The 8,064-nt window shown below is 47.8% G+C and overlaps 1 pseudogene; it reads left to right on the top strand.

Annotated features, from left to right (window-relative positions):
* The first annotated feature begins 1,892 nt into the window (after positions 1–1,892).
* LOC129049628 (steroid hormone receptor ERR1-like) lies at positions 1,893–4,752 on the top strand (annotated as a pseudogene).
* Positions 4,753–8,064: the final 3,312 nt, after the last annotated feature.

Raw genomic sequence — 8,064 nt, 5'->3', positions numbered from 1 at the left:
TGCATAAAGTCTTAATTGCATCATTAATAAGTGACAGCATTGCCATGGTGATTACTTATTTTCAGAAAAGTAATAACCATAGAGAAATCATTAATAACTCAACAAGATACAAGGCACTGGTCAGGGACTGTCAGGCTCACACATCCCTCCACATGCAGTATAAAGCATGTTCTAATGGACAAAGAAAAATACTGGTTTTGGGGGAAAATAACTTGGTCCTTCTGCTAAACCCAGAGAATAGGCATTACAACCTCGTAACAGTCTGGGCACGGTGGCTCATGCCTATAATCCCAGTGCTTTGGGAGGCTGAGGCAGGCAGATCACCTGAGGTCAAGAGGTCAAGACCAGCCTGGCCAACACGGTGAACTCCTATCTCACTAAAAATACAAAAATTAGCTGGGCGTGGTGGTGTGCACCTGTAATCCCAGCTAGCTGGTGTGGTGGTGGGTGCCTGTAATCCCAGCTACTTGGGAGGCTGAGGCAGGAGAATTGCTTAAACCCAGGAGGCAGAGGTTGCAGTGAGCCGAGATCGCACCACTGCACTCCAGCCTGGGTGACAGAGCAAGACTCCAACTAAAAAAAAAAAAAAAGAAAAAGAAAAAGATAGGCAAAGTCATTGGTAAAATGTAAGAGCAGTGAAAAACATGTTTTGAAACATTTATTTACACCTTTAAGTACATACAGCAACTCCTAGCAAGGCAAGAAGAAGTTTATACACAAGCCCTAATATACTCATTTAAATACATGTAAAGCATTTATTTAATACACTAACATGGACATTTATAGCTATAATAGTTAAGGCAATGTTTTCTTTTTTTTTTTTTTTAACGGAGTTTCGCTTTTGTTGCCCAGGCTGGAGTGCAATGGCACAATCTCGGCTCACCGCAACCTCCGCCTCCCAGGTTCAAGCGATTCTCCTGCCTCAGCCTCGGGCATGTGCCACCACGCCCGGCTAATTTTTGTATTTTTCAGTAGAGACAGGGTTTCTCCATGTTGGCCAGGCTGATCTTGAACTCTTGACCTCAGGTGATCCGCCCACCTCAGCCTCTCAAAGTGCTGGGATTACAGGCGTGAGCCACCGCGCCCGGCTTAAGGCAATGTTTTCTATATGTCAGGTACTGTGCTAAGAATTTTGTGTGTACTGAAACTCACTAATCTTCACAAAACCTTATCCTCCACATAAGCATTAATATTATTCCCATTTTACAAATGAGAAAACAGGCCAGAGAAATATCATAAGGCAGTGGAGTTGGGACGTGAATTCAGGCAGTCTGGCTCTAGAGCTCATGTCTTGCCACTATTTTCTTTTTGCTTAGTTGTCTTTTTATTGGAAAATAACTTTCTAATACAAATTGAAAAGGTACTAACTCCACCTTCCAGCCCCCACCCCATGAATTCAGGCTTTTTCATGGCCAGTCACACATGGAGCGAGACACAAGCTGGGTACCGTGAAGAGGAGTTTGGTTGAGTATAACCTCAGCGCAGCCCAGAGTTCACTCCCTGCCCAGTGAGAAGGAGCCACTGTCTGAGCTGCTATGGGGGGTGGTTAGGGAGCAGTGGCTGGGGGCCCTGGCTGATAACTCCCTTTTGGACACCAGCACCAAACAGGTGCTGAGGAAGAAGGTATTGGGGCAGACCCAAGAGGACTTAACTATTATTCATTATTATCCAAATGAAATGGAAGTATTATCATATTTAAGGAAACATTAAGATTAATATTTGCAAGAGAACACAATAAAAGATACAACGGCAATCTAATTACTTTTTGCTCCAAAGCTACTGTTAGATATTGGTATATCCTACTTTCCGCCACCACGCCCTGTCACTTAGTTCTTGAAATTGCCGAATGCGGCGGCAGGGAGGCGGGCGGGGCGGGCTGCAGGCGGGGTCCGGCTCTGGGGCCAGTCTGGGCCACGGTCGGGACCCAGTCGAGGGCCGGACTGGTCAGGGTTCAGGCGGGATCCGGCGTCCGAGTCCTGCTGGGCTGGCCTGGGGCAGGATCTGGCTCTGGCTGCGGGTCCTGGCCAGGGCCAGGGTTGGGCCTCCGATCCAGCCCGCCCCTGGGCAGGGTTCAATCCCGCCCTTGCCGAAGTCCCTGGGGCTGGCCTTGGTGGAAGACGCGGAGGGCTCTATGTCGGGGAAGGGGCTCTGAAGACCACGTGGGGGCGCTCGAAGGGGCCTGGGGCCACCCTCCTCTCTGGGTCAAAGGTCATCGCAACGGCAGGGGAGAACTTCCTCTTCCTTGGCTCCCCCCACTCACTTCCTGATAACCTGGTAGCGTCTCCCGCTGGCGTCGGGGCTGGGGGGAGGCGTAGCAACTTTAGGCAACTTCCCAAAGATGTGCGCCGGTTCGGGGCCGGGCGCGGCACCCCCGAGGTGGCGGTCTCTGCGACAGCGGAAGTGTAAGAGTGGACCTGCAGGCCGGTCGCGAGGAGGTGGAGCGGGCGGCCCCCGCCGTGTGCCTGGGATCGGCATGCTGTGGCAGGAGGGCAGCCGCGTGTCAGGTGACCAGCGCCATGTCCAGCCAGGTTTTGGGCATTGAGCCTCTGTACGTCATGGCAGAGCCGGCCAGGCCTGACAGTCCAGAGGGTTCCTCGGAGACGGAGACCCGAGCCTCCTGTGACCCTGGCCCCTGGTCCAGCTCCCACCCACTGCCTCCCAGGCCACAAGGAAGAGGAGGATGGGGAGGGGCCGGGCCTGGCGAGCAGGGCGGTGGGAAGCTGGTGCTCAGCTCCCTGCCCAAGCGCCTCTGCCTGGTCTGTGGGGACATGGCCTCCGGCTACCACAACGGTGTGTCATCCTGTGAGGACTGCAAAGCCTTCTTCAAGAGGACCATCCAGGGGAGCATCAAGTACAGCTGTCCGGCCTCCAATGAGTGTGAGATCACCAAGTGGAGACGCAAGGCCTGTCAGGCCTGCCGCTTCACCAAGAGCCTGCGGGAGTGCGCCTGGACCGCGTCCGGGGTGGGCGGCAGAAATACAAGCGGCGCCAGAGGTGGACCCGCTGCCCTTCCCGTGCCCCTTCCCTGCTGGGCCCCTGGCAGTCGCTGGAGGCCCCCGGAAGACAGGCCCAGTGAATGCACTGGTGTCTCATCTGCTGGTGGTTGAGCCTGAGAAGCTCTATGCCATGCCCGACCTCGTGGGCCCTGATGGGCACCTTCCAGCCGTGGCTACCCTCTGTGACCTCTTTGACCGAGAGATCGTGGTCACCATCAGCTGGGCCAAGAGCATCCCAGGCTTCTCATCGCTGTCGCTTTCTGACCAGATGTCAGTACTGCAGAGCGTGTGGATGGAGGTGCTGGTGCCGGGCGTGGCCCAGCGCTCACTGCCACTGCAGGATGAGCTGGCCTTCGCTGAGGACTGAGTCCTGGATGAAGAGGGGGCACGGGCAGCTGGCCTAGGAAAACGGGGGTTTGCCCTGCTGCAACTGGTGCGGCGGCTGCAGGCCCTGCGGCTGGAGCGAGGGGAGTACGTTCTACTGAAGGCCCTGGCCCTTGCCGATTCAGACTCTGTGCACATCGAAGATGCCGAGGCTGTGGAGCAGCTGCCAGAAGCTCCGAACGAGGCCCTGCTGGCGTACGAAGCCGGCTGGGCTGGCACCAGAGGGGGTACTGAGCGGCGGCGACCAGGCAGGCTGCTGCTCACGCTACCGCTCCTCTGCCAGACGGCGGGCAAAGTGCTGGCCCATTTCTATGGGGTGAAGCTGGAGGGCAAGGTGCCCATGCACAAGCTGTTCTTGGAGATGCTCGAGGCCATGATGGACTGAGGCAAGGAGTGGGACTGGTGGGGGTTCTGGCAGGACCTGCCTAGCATGGGGTCAGCCCCAAGGGCTGGGGTGGATTTGGGGTCTGGGCAGTGCCACAGCCTGCTGGCAGGGCCAGGGCAATGCCATCAGCCCCTGGGAGCAGGCCCCATACCCTCCCCTCCCCCCTCCTAGGGGGTGTCAGAAGCTGGGAACGTGTGTCCAGGCTCTGGGCACAGTGCTGCCCCTTGCAAGCCATAGCGTGTCCCCAGAGTGTAGAGGGCCTGCGGAAGCCATAGGGGGCTGCAGGGGATGTGTGGGAGGCAGAAGCCTATCTCAGGGAGGGAAGGAGATGCAGGCCACAGTCTCCCAGTGGGTGATGCTTTTGCTGCTGCTTAATCCTACCCCCTCTTCAGAGCAGAGTGGGACTTGGAGAGCAAAGGCCCATGCCCCCTTTGCTCCTCCTCTCATCATTTGCATTGGGCATTAGTGCCCCCCCTTGAAGCAATAACTCCAAGCAGGCTCCAGCCCCTGGACCCCTGGGGTGGCCAGGGCTTCCCCATCAGCTCCCACCCAGCCTCCTCGGTAGGAGAGCACTGCCTCTATGCCCTGCAGAGCAGTAACACTATATTTTTGGGTTTGGCCAGGGAGGTGCAGGGACATGGGGCAAGCCAGAGCCCAGAGCCCTTGGCTGTACAGAGACTCTATTTTAATGTATATTTGCTGCAAAGAGAAACCGCTTTTGGTTTTGAACCTTTAATGAGAAAAAATATATATACTATCAAGTTCAAAAAAAAAAAAAAACTATGGAATGCATGATTGACAATATATTTTTTATTTTTATTTTTTCAAGTAATACCAGTATTGTTTAACTATAGCCAGCACTGACTAAAATTTTTATATTTTCAGAGTTGAAGTCGGTGAAGACATTCATGATTTAAACACCAGATCCTGAAAGGCATTAAATCTACTTTGAAATGAATCTGCAATCAGTATTTCAAAGCTTTTCTGGTAATTTTAGTGATCTTATTTGACTAGACTTTTTCAGAAGTACGAAATAAGGAATTTTAACAGGTTTTTATTAATGCACAGATAAATAGAAGTATAGTGAGGTCTTTAGCCATTTTATTAAAATAGCTTAAAAGTTTGTAAAAAAAATGAATCTTTGTAATTACTTAATATGTTAGTTAAGAACCCATCAAGCTTATATTTGTTGGACTTACAACTTATTTTAAATGCGTTTATCTTTTTTGACACTATTCAGTGGGAATGTGTAAGCTAGCTAATTCTTGTTTTCTGATTTAAAGCACTTTTAAATCTTATCCTGCTCCCTAAAAACAAAAGGTTTTGATCACAAGGGGAAATGTAAGAATGTTAACCCTGTTTTTCAGAAGGGCTACTGTTAATTGCACATAAACACGAAACGTGTTTTCCCACTGTCTCACAGAATGCAATATTTCATGGGAGAAACCTGACCAAAATTAGCAATATCGACAACTCTAACAGATTCCAGACAAAATTCAAACTTAATAGTGGTAAAGAAACAGGTTGTTCACTTGTCGTGGTGCAACAATTCTTAAGACTTCTGTTTGAAATTGCTCAATGACTAGAAAAAGACGTAGTAGTTTACCAAAATTGTTCTTCCACCATATGAAAGTAAACAATTCATGCCTTTATAGGGTCAGGCCTACAGTGAATAGGTATGGTGGTTCACAGAATTTTAAAAATAGAGTGAAAGGGAAGTGGTGTACATTCTGGGGGCATTAGGGTAGGGAGATGAATCAAAAAATGCCCTTAGTAATACTTTATATTTAATACTGCAAAAGCTTTACAAATAGAAACCATGTAATTACCTACCTTAGTTCTTTTGTCATAAAAACAATCACTTGGTTGGTTGGATTGTAGCTATTACTTATACAGCAACACTTCTTCAATTAGCAGTCTAGACATTTTATAAACAGAAATCTTGGACCAACTGATAATATTTCTGACTGTATTAATATTTTAGTGCTATAAAATACTATGTGAATCTCTTAAAAATCTGACATTTTACAGTCTGTATTAGACACACTGTTTTTATAGTGTTTTACTTCTGCCTTAAGATTTAGGTTTTTTAAGTGTATTTTTGCCCTGAATTAAGTGTTAATTTGGTAGAAACTCTGCTTTTAAAAATCATCATTTACTGGGTTCTAATAAATTAAAAATTAAACTTGAACAAAGAAAGAATAACACTATTTCTCAGGTGGAGAAACATTCCATCTTTCCAAGATGTCCTTCCTTAGTGTTCTGACAGTATAATAGTTGAATATTTTAATATTCCAGCCTGTCATTGGCCTGGATCCTGCTTATGAATGTGGTGGTTGGGACTGTAACATCCCCCCAAACTGGGAAGGTGTCGAGAGACCAAAGAATAATTTGGGCAAGTCCAGCTTGATGAATATATGAGTTTACTAGGACTTACATACTGGACATTCCTGAGCAGCTCTAGAGTCACCCTGCCTCCCATCTCTAAGCTGCCTTTCAGCTAATGTTCTGACTGTTTGCCTACTCTGTGTGCACGATGACAGTGTTTTCTTTGACATGTTCTCAGGTATGCCCTGGGATGTTTGGGTTCTCAGGGATCCCTGCTCCTCAGCTGGGCACCAGGGCCTTGGCTCCCTGCCTAGCCTTCAGGATCCAAGCAACACACATACACTCTTAAGTAACCTGGTGGGGGACACATCACACTACAGTTGTCGATATTGCTAGTTTCGGTCAGGTTTCCCCCATGAAATGTTGCATTCTGTGAGACAGTGGGAGGTAAGTACTACCAATTACCGAATCCAGAGGTTCAGATTAGCTACTAATTTGGGTTAGAACATTAATAATCAACTACCATTTACAGTGTATCTCTATGCTATTACATAAAGATATACTGGTTCCTGCCCTTAGGCAGCTTACTGCCTAGAAGAGGAGATAGCATTTATAAAAAAACTTACTGAAGTGACTTAGTGATTGTTCAGGAGATGGGAAGAACATTCAAGGAATATATTTAACAGACTTGTAGTGTTTTCTTTGGGTAAGAAATTTGCCATTTTAAGTCTAAAAGAGAAATAAGAGTGTCCTGTTGCTTGACATTAAATTTGGTTTACTAGTAAAATCAATGAAGAAACTCAATACAAATGGTCTCCAGCGCATAAGTGATGAACATTTCTAAAGAATAGAAGTTAGTTTTTTGGATCTTGTAGAAATAATGTTGTGTATGGACTTGGGAGGCTGAGACAACAGGATGGCTTGTGACTAGGAGTTCAAGACCAGCCTGGGCAACATAGTGAGCCCCTTTCTCTAAAAAATAGAAAAAAATTATCCAGGCATGGTGGTACATGCCTGTAATCCTAGCAACTTGGGAGGTTGAGGTGGCAGGATCACTGGAGCCCAGAATTTGAGGCTACAGCGAGCCACGATTATGCCATAACACTCCATCCTAAGCAACAGAGTGAGATTCCAACTCAAAGGTGGGGGAAAAAAAGAATGTTGTATATGATAGATAAGTTCCTAGGCTGGCCTCCAAGGGCTCATTTAATCTTTCTACCGGTTACTTATACAAACTTTTGATTTTCCCCCTATTTAATATACCATTAGGGGCTGTATCTCATTCATGTAGCACCTACTCATGTGGCTTACAGATCATAGGAACTAGTTATCTTAAATCTTAAATTCTTTTTTTGAACAAATTGTACTATAAAATATACATCTATAGAGGAAAGAAGTTAATTCAGTGTTTGTTCATTTCAACTGAAAGTGAAGCTGAAAGAACAACCCCCTTCTTGTTACGAAGGGAATGCGAAAACTGCATTCTCTTGTGTATGATAAAAAGGAAGTAAGTGCAAAATGCATAGGGACAATGACTCGCCTCTCCCCAGCTCAAATGGTTAAGCATGCATCAGAAAGGAGTTTGTTGGCTGGGCACGGTGGTTCACGCCTGTAATCCCAGCACTTTGGGAGGCTGAGGTAGGTGGATTACCTGAGGTCAGGAGTTCAAGACCAGCTTGACCAACATGGTGAAACCCCATCTCTATTAAAAATACAAAAATTCAGAGTGCATAGTGGCGGGCGCCTGTAGCCTCCCAGCTACTTGAGAGGCTGCGGCAGGAGAATCACTTGAACCCGGGAGGCGGAGGTTGCAGTGAGCCAAAATTGCACCATTACACTCCAGCCTGGGCAACGAGCAAAACTCCGTCCCCCCCCACAAAAAAAAAAAAAAAAAAAGAAATTTGTTGTTGTCAGGGCAGCTGCTGTTGTCCAGCCAAAAGAGACGCTTGAAGATTCTTGAGATTCTTGAAG

The sequence above is a fragment of the Pongo abelii genome, chromosome 14, assembly GCF_028885655.2.
Source record: "Pongo abelii isolate AG06213 chromosome 14, NHGRI_mPonAbe1-v2.0_pri, whole genome shotgun sequence".
Classification (NCBI taxonomy): Eukaryota; Metazoa; Chordata; class Mammalia; order Primates; family Hominidae; genus Pongo; species Pongo abelii.
Note: the sequence above shows the minus strand (reverse complement) of the source record. Positions and strands in the feature narration are given on the sequence as shown.